The sequence below is a fragment of the Pseudopipra pipra genome, chromosome 4 (genome assembly GCF_036250125.1).
Source record: "Pseudopipra pipra isolate bDixPip1 chromosome 4, bDixPip1.hap1, whole genome shotgun sequence".
Lineage (NCBI taxonomy): Eukaryota > Metazoa > Chordata > Aves > Passeriformes > Pipridae > Pseudopipra > Pseudopipra pipra.
In genome coordinates, this window is record NC_087552.1 from 43,157,227 (window position 1) to 43,171,943 (window position 14,717).

At 40.6% G+C, this 14,717-nt stretch overlaps 2 long non-coding RNA genes across 2 annotated transcripts in view; one reads left to right on the top strand and one right to left on the bottom strand.

Moving 5' to 3' along the window:
- The window catches only part of LOC135413247 (uncharacterized), a 37,701-nt gene that overhangs the window by 22,157 nt on the left and 827 nt on the right, over positions 1–14,717 (bottom strand). The window contains exons 2-4 of the long non-coding RNA XR_010430144.1: positions 14,050–14,225; positions 13,769–13,946; positions 7,194–8,447 (exon numbers count right to left, since the gene is read on the bottom strand). This is a non-coding gene — a long non-coding RNA (uncharacterized LOC135413247). The remainder of the gene's footprint in view (positions 1–7,193; positions 8,448–13,768; positions 13,947–14,049; positions 14,226–14,717) is intronic.
- Positions 5,388–7,538, top strand: LOC135413245 (uncharacterized). The gene is made up of 2 exons (XR_010430142.1): positions 5,388–5,617; positions 5,705–7,538. It is a non-coding gene; the product is annotated as an uncharacterized LOC135413245 (long non-coding RNA).

Consider the following 14,717-nt stretch of genomic DNA (forward strand, 5'->3'; position numbering starts at 1 on the left):
TGCAGAGGTGAACACAGAAGAAAGCACTCTGTGAACACCAGTTTCTAAGCTATTTGCCAAGACACCTTCACATCCCCCATAATCGTGAAGAAACTTCAGTTATATCTGTGGGAGCAGGAAGTGGGATGTCTTCCAATCATTATCTGTTACTTTCCAGCTCAGAGTGACTCCCCTCTATCCAGGACAACACTCAGAAATGCCCACTAGTGAAATGGGTGAAATGCCTGAAGAATCCCAGATATCTAGTGCAAGCCATCCACAGGCATACCATGGCCAGAAAAAAACAGAAGCAGGGTGCAGCTGGGCTTCCAACTGAAAGGATTAAGAGCACTCTGATGTAAAGGTATCTGTTGCTGACAGCAATAAAAAACCTCCATATCTGAAATAAATCTGGCACAGAAAAGTGCTGAAGAAGAAGAAAATTTGTGCTGAAATAATGTCAGTTGGTGACTAATAACCACCATGAAGCTGATGCTTCTGTGCATTCAGAAAGACTGCAATCAAAGCACTATCAGGAGCTGTCAAACTCATTCCTGGAGTGTTGAGATCTCCCTCTTAGAGACAGGTGGCTGGAACTGCTCTCTGTAACTATTCAGAATAAAGTACAAATAAAACCTGGTAATGCAATATTCCCCTTAAAGATATAGGATATTTTAAGCTACAGCTATGACACACCCCTGGACAAAAGACAAGAATCTCTGTCCATGAACCTCTGAAACATAACTGACCTAAGAATAATGAAAAACTTTTCAAATTTTTAGTCTTCAGATCATCAGTATTTTGGGCACACTGAGGATGGCAGACGATTGTCCAGTTGTGGCTTGAAAATGAAAAATCAACTGAAAAATCCATTATTTCCCTGCCTCTTAAATAATCCAGTTACTTCACATAGCTTCCCTTATACAGAAACACAAGTGGCCTGAATGTACTCAGCTGTAGGCACTGCGAAAAAAGGTCCTTAAGGAAACACTCCCAGAAAGTTAAAATTCTATCTCCCCACAGAGAGATGGTTCTGGATAAAGAAAATCATTCTTACCTGCATTCAATTCATTTCTGAAATTCCTGATTATTAATCACCTTTCCCTTAAGTTTGTCCACTTTTTCACAAGAAAAAATGTAAAAAAGACAAAACAATAAGAAGAAAGCATAATTTCATACACATTGAAAACAAACGAGGCCTAGGTTAGTGAAAAGATTGAACTACTTTAACCGGAGATTCCATTACTTGGAGAAAGTGTCTAATTCCATTTCAAGTACACTGCCCACCCTATATGGTAAGTGAAAAATTGTCTCCCTTCCCCCTCCCAGCATACAGCTCCAGCCCACACTGTTCAGAAATGGCATAAGACTCCATGGAGTTTACAAAAATACTACCTTATATAAACAGCACATCAGAGATCTCAAACAACCAACTAAGCACAGTAATGAATCATTCAGAACAGTCTGCTGGCATGGTTCAAACTAAACATTTAATTCCAAACTGGTCTTCTGTGACCAGAACTCCTCCAGAATAAAGGCTACTGCACTGAGAAACACCTCCAGTCTCCAGTTAAGAAGCACTGACAAAAAAAGTATAGCCTAAGATCCATACTCAATTTTTGCTAACACTGCCAAACCCCAACTGCAGGGTGGACACAGCATTCTGCAAAGATGAGAGCAGGTATCATTCTGGGGTCCAGGGGCCAGCACTTCTGGTGACTGAGGGGCAGTAGTGAATGGAATGTGCCAGACAGCCACCAGCTGACAGTCAGATGCAAAGTTTCTAAGCTACCTTAAACCATTTATCCATCAGCTTCAGGAGGAATGCAAAGGTGATAAAGACTGAGGATTTCTCCACTGATCACTGCTTGTGGTTTGTCTGCCTCTGTACGGGGCTGAGAGCACACTGATGGAAGAGACACTGCACAGCTACTGAAAGTAATAAAAAAAAAAATCCATCCTAGTATCCAAATACCTAGGATCTTTAAAAGCCACCTAATGAAAGGAGAATGACTGTCTTTGCAAGTGTGTGCAAATGTTCCTTCCTGAAATGAACTTGGTGATGCTGCCACTTTCCACACAGTGGAGCCCACAAATTCTCAGCAACTATTTCACACTGCAGGATTGGTGCAGGCAGGAAATGGGTGTGCAATTGACCTGTCCCAATGCAGACATTCACAGAGAATTTATCTACAGGTCAACTAGCTAACTGTAAAGGAAAGATACAGACATTTCTAATGCATGATTTCTTGACAAATCTCAGAAGGTGCCCATGTGGTAGCATCAAATTGTGGATCCCTCTCTTCTATCACAGGTGATTTTTCAGTCTTTCAAATTTCACAGACTTCTGTGACTTCTGCAGTTTACACTCACAAAGAGCTCAGAAATTAACTAAAATAAATGTGACAAGGACAGATGCTTACTAGAATGTGGCCAAGTGTGAAATGAAACCAGGCTGAACTAAGTTTGTCAGCTTTGCTTCAATTGAAGTCACACCAGATGCTGGACTGATTCTCCCTTCTCCCATTTCTCTGTGAAATCTATGAAAGAAAAGACACAATCAGATTTTACCCATTCCCACTTTTTTCAGCCCATATCCTCAAGTTCTGAGACTGAAGCAAAACTGATCTGCTTTTATCTTCCATTAGGATTGTTGTCTGCTGTAAATGCTGACGTGGTAGAATCAAATACTAGCCAACCAAACACCTGGGCTCTGTAGAGAGCAATATGATCACTTCTAGTCAACCAGGTCCTCTTGCCACCTTGGCTAAGTTGTGAATATTGCTTGTATAAATCAGCATCTCAGCCAGACAGTGGTATAGTCTCTCTCTTCTGCTATCAAGAGCCTGGGAAATCAAGCCAAATGATCCCAAAACTGAAGAGTAAACCAAGTGGAAAAGAAGGTACTTATATTGCTTCCCTGTTTTCCCCCAAACAGACACAGAGTTATGGCCTGATTATTGTTTACAACACAAGCAGAAAAGTCTTCACCTTTAAAGTTCAGTTTGAGGTTGCAGGCCTGAATGTTAGAAAAGGTTTTCTCTAAGAGAATTAAAAAGTATTCACTTCTGAAGGCAGGGGAAGCTAATAAACAGCCTCACAGCTCCCCTGTTACAGCCACATTGATAGCTAACTCAAAACCCCACACAGTTGGGACAGGGTGCTTGTGACAAAGAAATTGAAGGCAAGGATTTTAAAATCAGTATCAAAAAGTGAAACATGCTGTAGTGGGTTTCTGTGGCTGGGTTTTGGTAGCAGGGGGGGCTACAGGGGTGGTTTCTGTTAGAAGCTGCTAGAAGCTTCCCCTGTCCCATGGAGCCAATGCCAGCTGGCTCCAGGACAGGCTTCCTGCTGCTGGCCAAGGCCGAGCCAATCAGGAGTAATAGTAACGCCTCAGTGATAACATATTTAAGAACAGAAGACTGTTGCGCAGAAAAAATTCCAGCCAGGGAAGAGCAGAGTGAGAGCATGGGAATAACAACATAGACACCAAGGTCAGTGCAGAAGGAGGGGCAGAAGGTGCTCCAGGCGCCAGAGCTGAGGCCTCTGCAGCCCGTGGTGCAGACCATGGTGGAGCAGGTGGATGCATGAAGGAGGCTGTGACTCTGTGGGAGGCCCAGGTTGGAGCAGGGTCCTGCTGGAGATCTGCGGCCTGTGGAGAGGGAAGCCCAGGCTGGGGCAGGTTTTTCCCAAGTAGGAATTGTGGCCCCTGTGGGGGACCCACATCACTACAGCTCATTCATGAAGAACTGCACCCCATGGAGGACTGACCCACGGGACAGCAGTTTGGGAAGAACTGCTGCCCGAGGGATGGACTCACGTCGGAGAGGTCCATCAAGGACTGTCTCCCATGGGAGGGACCCCACGGGAGCAGGGGAAGGACTCCTCTCCCTGAGCAGAGGCAGAAACAACAACTGATCGCAACCCCTGTTCCCCATCCCCCTGCACTGCTGTGGGGGAGGAGGGAGAACATGGAAGGAAGGAGGAGTGGGGGGAAGGTGTTTTTAATACTGTTTTATTTCTCTCTTTGGCTCTTATCCTATTAGTAATAAATATAAGTACTATCCCCACTTTGAGTCTGTTTTGCCTGTGAAGGTAATCAATAAGCGACTTCTCCCAGCTCTTACCTCTACGCATGAATTCTTAGCTGTTTTTTTCTCTCTCCTCTGTGCAGTTGCAGAGGGAGAGTGAGAAAGCAGCTTTAGTGGGTACCTGGTATCTGGCCAGGGTCAACCCACTACACATGCATATCACATTAAAGATATAAACATTAAGATGAGAATTAAAACCTGATTTGTGAAGGGAAGCAGCGAGTTCCCTCAATCATATACCATAAGGTCATTCACTTCAGTAGGGCTATGAAATCAGCCCAGATACAGCTGTTATGTTCCAGAACAGAACCCTAAACACAGTTCTTACAGCTGCTGGGATATCCACAGATGTTCAAGTGTTCAGGGCTACACAAGTAGCTGCAAGTCTAGCAGGGCTAGGAAATACTACTCGATGGCACTTCCCTCTAGTTCTGATAGAAATATCAGATTATTTCCATTATGCTTCCACACTGGCTCACAAATTAGCTACGGGAAAAGAGGTCCTACACCCCTCCAGACATCATGCGCTTATACAAGATGGCTGTAGCTTTCTACACAACTTTGTATCAAATACTTTTAAGTAGGGAATTTAATAAGTCTACATAATAAGAAGAAATATGAAAAAAGGTTTTAAAATCTGAATCACTGATGGAAATTCCTTCCTCTGCATCTCCTGTGCACACTGAAACACAAACAAGCATGTCAGAAAGCATGATTTCTGGGTCACAAGTTGCTTTGCAGAGCCACAAGAACTCTACCACTGCTAAAACCCAAGGAAACTATTAGCTATGTTCTGTTGCTACGAATGGAACCGCTCGTGAAGATGGGGGCACATTTCAGCTAGCTGAAGCACTGTATGAAATGAGAGTTTGACAGCACGTATTCACCTATTACTGCTTTCCTGGATTTCCTTCGTTACCGTTTTCCTGGATTTTGTCACTGACTTTTACGTTTTTCCCGAATCCCAACAGCAGAGGGCAGCCCTACAGCCTGGTTCAGCCTGGCACCAGCCTTTGGAAAAAGACCCCATACGGACTCTTCTGCTGTTTATCAGAAAGGTTATTCCAGGATACTTCTCTTGCACAGGGCACAGGCCCAGCAGTTAGAGGCCTTGTCTACTTAGTAGGTATCTCTGGCTTCCTGAGTCACCCAAGCTATGAAAGGCCATGGATCCTGGCTCTGTCCCAGCCTGACCTATTCGGGGGAAAATTAATCCTGCTTCAGAAGGCCAATGCTAAAATAAACCCATGCTTGCTGAAGAGTGGAGAGGTGGCAGGGAAAAAGAGCCTATGTAAATGCATGCTTCTCATCCCTTGCTATAATCAATCTCCTCCCATCCACATCACTGCTGCTCAAGACTGAGAACAACCTCCCCTGCTGAGCAGTGCCCAGTAGGAGAAAGTGCACAGCTCCAGGGTAGTTTTCCCAAAAGCTATGTCAATGGGATCTCTTCTTCTCTCAAACTGAGGATGTTTCAGAAGTGGAGGAAAAAGAGGAAGAGGAGTACTCTGCTTAAGGTGGCTTTTTAAAAATCTTATTCTGCAGAGGTGAGCTGCTGAACAGAAGACAAAAGTGTATAATAGTAAGCTGCTGCATACCAGCAACACTGCTGTCTCAATTTTTCATTCGTTTAGGTCTTCCTGTTGGTGGATTATTACCAGTGAACAAGAAAATCTGCAACTTAAAAAATGCCTTGCAAAAATGAAGCATGGCATTGATAGAAATGCATGGAAGCCACAGAGACTATTTTAAATTACATAAAGATCTATCTGTTTTATTTGAACTGTTACTTCTGACCTGAACTAGTTCTACGCAGAAAAAAAAGTATGTAGGTCCAGTTCTATGCAGAAAAAAAGGATGCCAGCCTACAACACTGTGACATCTGAAAGGGAAGGCAAATCATAAACAAGCAGCAGACTCACACAGCTTGTGGATGACCTATCACTACGATCCTGGAAGTAACTTAAGAGGTCCAGATAATTTATCCCTGGCTGATCATTTCAAGACTGTTTCATGTCTGGATGATTGTTCCTACGATCTCAGTTTTCCCCACTATATGTACTCAGAATATCCCCTCTCTTTTTCTCCCATTATAGCTGTCTGGAAAATAGAAAATAGCTCAATTTCTTCTATTACTATATCCTATTATAAAGGAGAAGAAATTAAATGGAGCAAAAAGACAATTCCTTTTACTGTGTTAACCTGAAAGACACTTTTACAGTATATATTAATTCATACCTACCTGTAATACAACTCTACATACATATATAGCAATTTCAAATAATACAGCAACTTTTAAGAATGTATATTAGTACAGCATCTTAATTTATTTCTTATGATTTATAGGAAAGTATTAAACTGAATTCCCACTGAAGCAGAAACCAGCAGTTATTCCCTTGGAATGAATGGAAGACAAATTGTGTTTTGTCATCAAGCTGAGGTAACATACCACATAATTTTATTATTTCCTGTCTTCTGCTTCTGTCCCCATAACTTGTCCCTTTTAATATCCTATATATCAGCTCAGCTGGGAAAATTCAAATCCAAAGGAATTTTTGGACCTGGGACTCAAACTGGGTCTTTTCTACTCTGAGTTCTGAAGCATAAAATACTCCATCAAGGGACACAAGTTTTGATGCCATAAAACCCATAAACTCTCACATCTAAAAACTTTCTCACACAGTTTTCTCACTCTTCAGCAGTATGGTTATCATCTTCAACATTGGTATCCCAATTGCTGAGATTTTGGCTGTTCTGCAGACCTTTTCTCCCTTCATGCATTTTAATAATGTGTGGTATGGAGCTGGTCTCAAATTGCCATTTTCTTGCAATATATAGAAAGATTAATACCTCAATTTATTATAAAAACATCTCTGGCATTATAGTTATTACATTTTGAATTGTAGCAACAGTGTATTTGTGGCGTTTTCAATCAGCATGTAGGGTGATAAAAAATTGATGGTTCAGTCACCGAGTAATATAATTTGTTCATTTCTCACTTTATTGAAAATAAGCTTGAATTTCTATTAGAATTGTAGTGGTAATAGCTGTTGGAAGTACGTGTAACCGTGACATCTACACTTAATGCATGAAATTGTTTCTGTATTATAAAAACATGATTACCTTGTTTTGCTACTGCAGTGCGGGTTATCTGAGTACAAAGCTGTGATTCAGTTAAATATACTGTTGTCAGAAATAATTTCAGTTTGTCCTACAATATATGAAAATAAAATTATTGTCAGCAAGAAAATTATGAACTATTTCACAGAAGAAAGACTAGTCTAAAGTAAAATTGCAGAATGAGAAACTCTACAGAATATCTGAAGGCAAGGAGAGGTAGCAATTTGAGCAGGAACTAACAATATCGACACTGTTATTAAAAAGAAAATTATATTATAACCAGATGTATTGTCAGAAATAGCAGATGGAAACCAAATAAATCACTGAAATAATTTAACTTAATTCAAATCTGTCTCCTTGAAACAACTGATTTTTAAAATATCTAGAGCAGTAAAACCACAAAGAGAAGCAACTTAGCAACTAGAAACCAGAAGATTAACCTAAAAACATAAACATAACATAAAAAGATCAACTTAAATAATTTTTTTATACTCAAAAATTACTGCAACACAAAGAACAATAAAAAAATGAATTCAGCAAAGACCAAGTACTTGCATTATCCCATTAAGATTGATATTAAAATAATATTTAGAAGGGTAAGCTTGAGCAAAGAACAAGTCCTTACAACTCTAAGAAGAGGCAGGCAATTAAAAAATATGCAAGAGTCCCCAGAGCTATGGAAAGCTGAACACGACAGTCATTATACAATGATGCACGAATTGCACGAATGATGAAAAGAATGCTGCACTATGAAAAGAGGGCTACGTGACCTACTAGACATTCTTCCAACACAAAAGGTTTTCTGAAAAAGGGCATGTTGCAAACATTGTCAGAAAAGTCTACATTAATACTTTCACTTTTTAATAGCTTTGCTTTGCTAAACTTTGAAAACAAATCAGACCTATTTTCTTGGTCATGGAACTCAGGCAGCTGCATCTGAATTCTGCATTTACCAACCCGGCGTTTCTCCAGTTAGGAAATAAACAAACATTAACAGAACCCCATTAAGTAAGTAGGAGAACTCAGTGAAGAGCTGAATTTCTTAATCAGGACGTAATACACATTCAGAATGCCACTGTGAAGAAGCATTACTTCTAGCTGCATGAGAAAATTTTATTGTACATTATGGAAAATACAGAGGGCTTCAGCCCATAACTGAGTTTTGCTCTGACCACACACCTGCCCAGACATTGTTGATTCTGTTTGCAGCTGTCACACCTTCCAAGAAATCTGGTCAACACCATGACAAGCATATCTCTGAGAATAAACCGGAACATGCAGAAAAGGTGCATGTTAAATATCTCTTAGCACAATCCCTTAGGAAGAATAAGACAAAAAATGATAGAAAATAGAATATTTTAAGATAGTAAATAGGAAAATGAAGCTTTGAGTATCGATGAAACATACCAGTTAGGACCGTGGAAATATAAGCCTTTCTTGAGAGGCAAACCTTGACCTTCCCTTTGCCCTGAAGGTCATAGTTTTTGCATAGCTGTTAGAGAACACAACAATCTCCAGATCTCATTTTTTCCATGCAAAATAAGTTTCAACTAGAATTATAAAACCCCCGTATATATATATATATATATATATATATATATAAACATCAGAGATCCTCTCAGCATGTATTTTTTCCCTGGAAACACAAAACTTGAAAATCACTGAATCCAAGAAGGGATATATGCTCCACCACATAATGATGTGTGTTTGCCAGTGACTAAAAAAATTATTTTCTGTAGAGATCTACACCAAAAGAAAAAGTACAATATTCCTTGCTAAGTAGGTTTTCAAATTTTACTTTATGGTTTTTCTGAATAAGCTTTACTGGTATTACAGGAGTAAACATAATCTAGACTTTTCATATTATTGCAGTAATTTATGTTGCCAGCTTACCATTTTGAGAAAGCCAATCAACCATTAGCCCAATGCTGACACCCTTACTTATTTTCTTTTCAGACCCTTTTCTATTGTCTTCAGCAGTCTTGCCCATGAATAAGGATTGAGTGAAGGCACAGTTCAGTGTGGATAAATTAATTTTGTAATAACAGTGAAGTAGAGTGTGTGTAACATTATGCAGTTGTGCACTTATAGTTGTGTAGAACGGTGCTTGGCAGCTGAATTCTACAACTTTATGACAAATCTTTTCTGTTGGATTGAGATCATAACAAACAACCACACATCAAACCATACAGGAAACAACTTATAAAGCAATGAAAACTATAGTTCAGTTACACCTTTTTACAGCACTTACTTAAATACAACACCTGATTTCGGTATATGTATCTACCTACCTATATGCATTTGAGCAGATTCCTACTTCATCCACTTCAGCTCTGAGAGGTGTTCCAGACTAGGACAGCAAGCTGACCCTATTGCTGATAGAACTCCCTCTGCTTCTGGCTCGATTTCCAACTTTAGTTGGTTGTCCTGAGCCATTAAAACACAGAGGTGGAGAGGGAAAGGAATTTAAATTATATATACAAATGTCTTGTACAAGAGAGATGTGGCAAAACTTGGAAACCTGCATTCATGCCTTGCTCTGACACATGCTGACAGAATGACCTTGATGCTTGATATCAAAAATATATTTACCAAAGAAGAGTTAGTAAATAGTAAATTAACTATTATGGAGTGTAACAGGTCATTAATTTGCTTATGTCCATGGTCTGGAAACTGTCCACAATACCTCTGCTTTATGAGTTTACCAGAATCTGTAATGTATACTGTTATGTTTGTGGCATGTATGCATTAATAATCAAACAATTAACAGATATTCTAGAGTAGTCTACATGTTTATGACAGCCTGTAGCATCCATTAATTATTTACTGTAATGCACAGCTGTGACATAAAAGTTGTTTTTTTATTCTCAAGGTATGTTGAGATCTATGAGGAAAAATCACTTAAGTTCTAAATCTTAGCAACACTATTATTCTGCCTAAAGCATACCGAGGATTTACTGTACAGTCCTAAAGAGAAGTTAAATTAATTTCAGAGTAACAACTGTGATTTCAGCTTTTCAAACTAGTGAAGCAGAAATTAGTACTTGACTTATTTGAGTCAAAGCAGTCTTGCCATACCTGATACTGTGACAGAATTGAACAAGAAACTAAGGTTCTGAAAACTGTGTGAAATAAATAAATCTCTGATGAGGAACCAAATCCTGCAGGATTGGTGCTTGATTTGTTTCCTTTCTCCCTGGCTCTCCACATCCCACTCTTTTCAGGGATCTTTGCCTTCTCCACCAGTACCTCCGAACAGCCACAAGTGAAGTCAATGAAGCATTGAAAATTGAAACAACATATTAACCTTAGGTTAGTTGCCTTCACCGGGGCAATTAATGTGGCGGAAGACATTCAGTCAACACATATACTTTCATTACTGGTTCAGTCAACAGGGAATGCCAAAAGTATAACATGCCTGGCCACATACCTGCACAAGAGGAACCCAGTCACTGCAGACTAGAGAGACTGTCTGATTTGGTTAACCTTGTTTGTGGGCTACTCCTCCACGTCTCTCAGATGAACTTTTACTGCAACTTATTTCTGTACTTCTCTAGTTTTCCCTCCCCATCTAGCTTGGTTTCCTCTCTCCTTCTATTCCTTCAACTGCTGCTTCTTATCTCTTAAACAATCTACCTCAGGCAACAAACCCTACCTCTTACTCTGCCTCCTTTTTGCCCTTAATGACATTTGCCACACCTATATCTCTCTATCCCACTCTCAAGTCTTTACCATTGCTCAATCAGCCCTTCTTGCACTCCTACTCTGTCCTTCTGACCAGTCCACTCCCCTTTCTTCTCTTCACTTGCTGCAGCTGGAAGATACACTTTAAATGTTTCCCACAGGCCTATTAAATCCCAGTGTCAATACACCCTGGATGCCCTTGTCTGACTCTCCCTCTGCAGCTTCAGCCTCCTAGAGAGACCTTAGTTTCTCATCACATCCCACCCCTTACCCTCTCATGGAGGCTGCCCTCACCATCCCTGTCATTTTTTCTCTGCTTTTGAGCCATATCTTATCTCTATGAAGAACTGTCAACCAGCCAGTCCACTCCTCCTGATCAGCCCTCCTCTGTGATTTCAGCTGACTCTCTTCCTTTCATCACACTTTCTCACACTCATCCTCAGGAAGCTTCCAAGCTTCACACTGATGTCCTTGCTGACCCTATAGCAGACACCCGTATGCCTCCTTGCCCTGGTTCGTTCATTTCCCCTGCACCCCTTAGTGTCCTACACCCTGGAAGAGCTATTCCTTTGATGGTGTCTGCAGCAACCATTGCTTTCCCCCAACCTCTGTTGTCCCACCCGTTCTCTCTGATCTTTTTTGTCTCTTGCCATGTCCTTCCTCATGTCCTCTCATTTGCTCTTTCCATTGCTTTAATCTCATCATATTGATAAAATCCCATCTAATCTCAGCCCTCTTCCTCCTGCTTTACCTTTCTTCTCTAGCACAGATTGATTGTAGGTTCTCTGTTTCTTACTCTCCACTCCTATCTCATGAAGTCTGGTTGCCAAACACATACCTCACTCTGCCTTCAGCTTCAATTTCCTGGCTGACCTGTGATCAGGTTTACTTCATCCACAACCATTTGATTGTCTCCCCTTCCAGTTATGACATCCTTCTAATTTTTCCTCCTACTTTTCCAAGTTAAATGAAGACCTGGCTGCCTTTCACCATTTTTAATGCACTTTTCAAATGCTCTTTTCCTGAATATCTTCTGCACAAATCCTTGCCAAAGGAAATCTTAATATGCTCTCTTCCTACAAGTTTATTCCTTGTCACATGTTGAGTGTTTTTTCCTTCCTACTTTTACACCCTATGCTTGTCCTGTTACAACATAACTTCTGATCTGTTTCATAATAATTTTCATTCACTGCCTCAGTTTTCTTCTGAAGTTTTGACCTTCCTCCAACTCCTTGTCCTCACATTACAGACATGCTCTAATAAACAAACACACCCTATGCTGAATCCCATTGCTATTTCCAGCACTATCACTTCCCTTCTCAATATGCTGCTTACACTTACTGTCTAGTTTTTGCCCTCTCTGGATCAATGTTGGCCCCTAAGACAGATAACACCAACACCCAACTAAAATTACCCGCACTAATATCTGCCCAAAACAAAACTCAGAGCCCACATGATTTTATTCTTCTTGATTATCTTTGTCACCGGCAACCTCGTTATTTCTCTCAATTCTTATCCTCATTTAGTCCGTTTGGGCTCTCTTACTCTCCTCCTCCTGACCATAAACCTAAATCAATCTTGCACAAGAAGTTACTATAATCCTACAAATCTTTCCTGAAAATACTCACATACTTTTTCTTGGCATCTTGTCAATATACCCATCACTGTCTATGCTGGGAGTCAGGATGGTGTGACTGATTCCTTGTACTCCCTGTTGTACCTGCTGTCAGGCTTTGACTGCTGACTTTTGAGGAAAAGCTTTTTTATTTTGTGTCTGGTCTAGTCTCAATGCTAGAGTTCCCACTGTCTTGAAAATGTAATTAAACAAGGGTATGCACTACTTTGGAAAAGTTGATCTCCTGTAGCTGCCTATTCAGACACCAAAGCACAATGCAGTCAGTCACTAATCTCTCTTGAAAATGTAGATCTAGGTTATTATTTTTAGCTCAGAATTTTTAACAACAAATTCCAGTGTCTTTATGCTATGCCAGCAGTGCAAAGCACCCACAAACTCTGCCTAGAAAGCCAGATAATTCATCCAAAGATGCAAAGATCTAAGGAAGATGAGGCTTAAAATCCAGCTTTCAATATTTCAAAAAGCTTGCATTTCAGAAAGCTTGCAGAACTTTTTCAACCATTTCTCTACAAAAGTATCAGCAACTATTCTGATTATTGAATAACAAACACCAACTAACTGTATGAAAAGCCAAAGGTCCTTTAGCTTTTTTTTTTAACGACATTTCCAGCTAGTGGAAATGTTTATGCTCATGCTCAAGCTGGTGTTACTGGTGGAGTTAGCAGTAAGTTCCTCACAGGATATATATGAACTTCTACAAGACGTAGCATAAAAGCCCTCATTATCATATATAGGAAAGATCCAAAACAGGCATTTGGAACAAAAATCAAACAAATGAAGAATAAGCCTCAGCGTAGTCAACACAAGGCCTGGGTCCAGCCCTGCTTTTGTTAAAACTGTTTGGAAGCCATGTCTCTCCTGGAAATAGACATCTGGGCTCAGAAAAGTGAAAGCAAAAGGAGAAAAAGTGGCAACTCACTTGCTATGCACTACTTTCTATAAGTACTGGCAGTCATGGGTAAATAGTACAGAAATATCTATTAAATCAAAGAACCTCTATGGAGTGTGATGATGATACACAACAATAACTTCAAAACATAACTGGAATTCTTATGATAAAGACTTCATTAAAATGTCGTTTAAAAAAGCGATTTAATGATATAAAATAATAATTTTAAAAATATTAGAATGCGCTAAACCAAAGATAGTGGAGGAGAGGCAGGCAAATGATCCTTTCAGCACAGACCCCCACTCCAGTCTCATTCCAGGCCCCCCACTCCCCTCCCTCCCCAGCACCTTCCCACTGCCACTCTCCCACCTCTCACTCACCATACACCAGTCAGTGGGGCACTGGCTGACACCTGAGTGCACACACTGAGGAGACCCTATCAGTCTGGATAGTCAGGCAGCAGCTGAGAGCATCACTGTCCCATGGGTCCATGTGGGTGTGAAACCAGCAGCAGAAACCCCAAGATGTTAAAGGGATATTTACTTTCCTGTGGAAAGAGGAGACATGGTGAGTGGAGTATGAGGAAGAGAAAGGAAAGGTCAAAGGTAGGAGACAGCCACATGTGTTAAACAAAACTCCCCTCAACTCACAGTCTAATTCTAGGGATCCCCTATGTCGGACCTTGCTTGGGGAAACGTCTCTTCAGAGGGGCTCTCTTCTCCTTTCTTAGAAGCTGGGACAGGCTCCATCTTCTCAGGATGGCCAAGGTACAAAGGAAGTTATAGCTGTTATCTACTTCTCAGAGCTGTGGTTCATGAGGAGACCTCTACCTCAACAGACATAAGAGTGGCAGAGGGTGAGAGAGATAAGGGATCAAATTTACTGTCTCATTGACTTATGCTAACAAACACATCAGTGAGAAGACATCTGCTGTCCTGGAGAGAATGTCACCTAGTGGGACAGCCAATCTTTTCGTACCTACATTAAGATGAATCCTATCTTCATTATTGATACCATATTACCAAATCAAAGCTGACCCATTACTTTATGAATTCCTCAGTGTAACATTATCCTGGGGGCACATCTTAATGGCTTTTTAAGGCAAAGTTCTAGGTATGCATCTACAGCTTGCTGCATTGCCTTTCATGTAATTATTTCACACGACCAAGTCACCCAACCAGTCATAAGCTCTTGCTTTCTTATGGGGGTCAGCCAGAAAGAACAGATGAGAGATGCTGGGTTGATGGTTGGACTTGATCATCTCAAAGGTCTCTTCCAACCTTGATGACTCTGTGAAACAGTGAAACTAATGAATAAG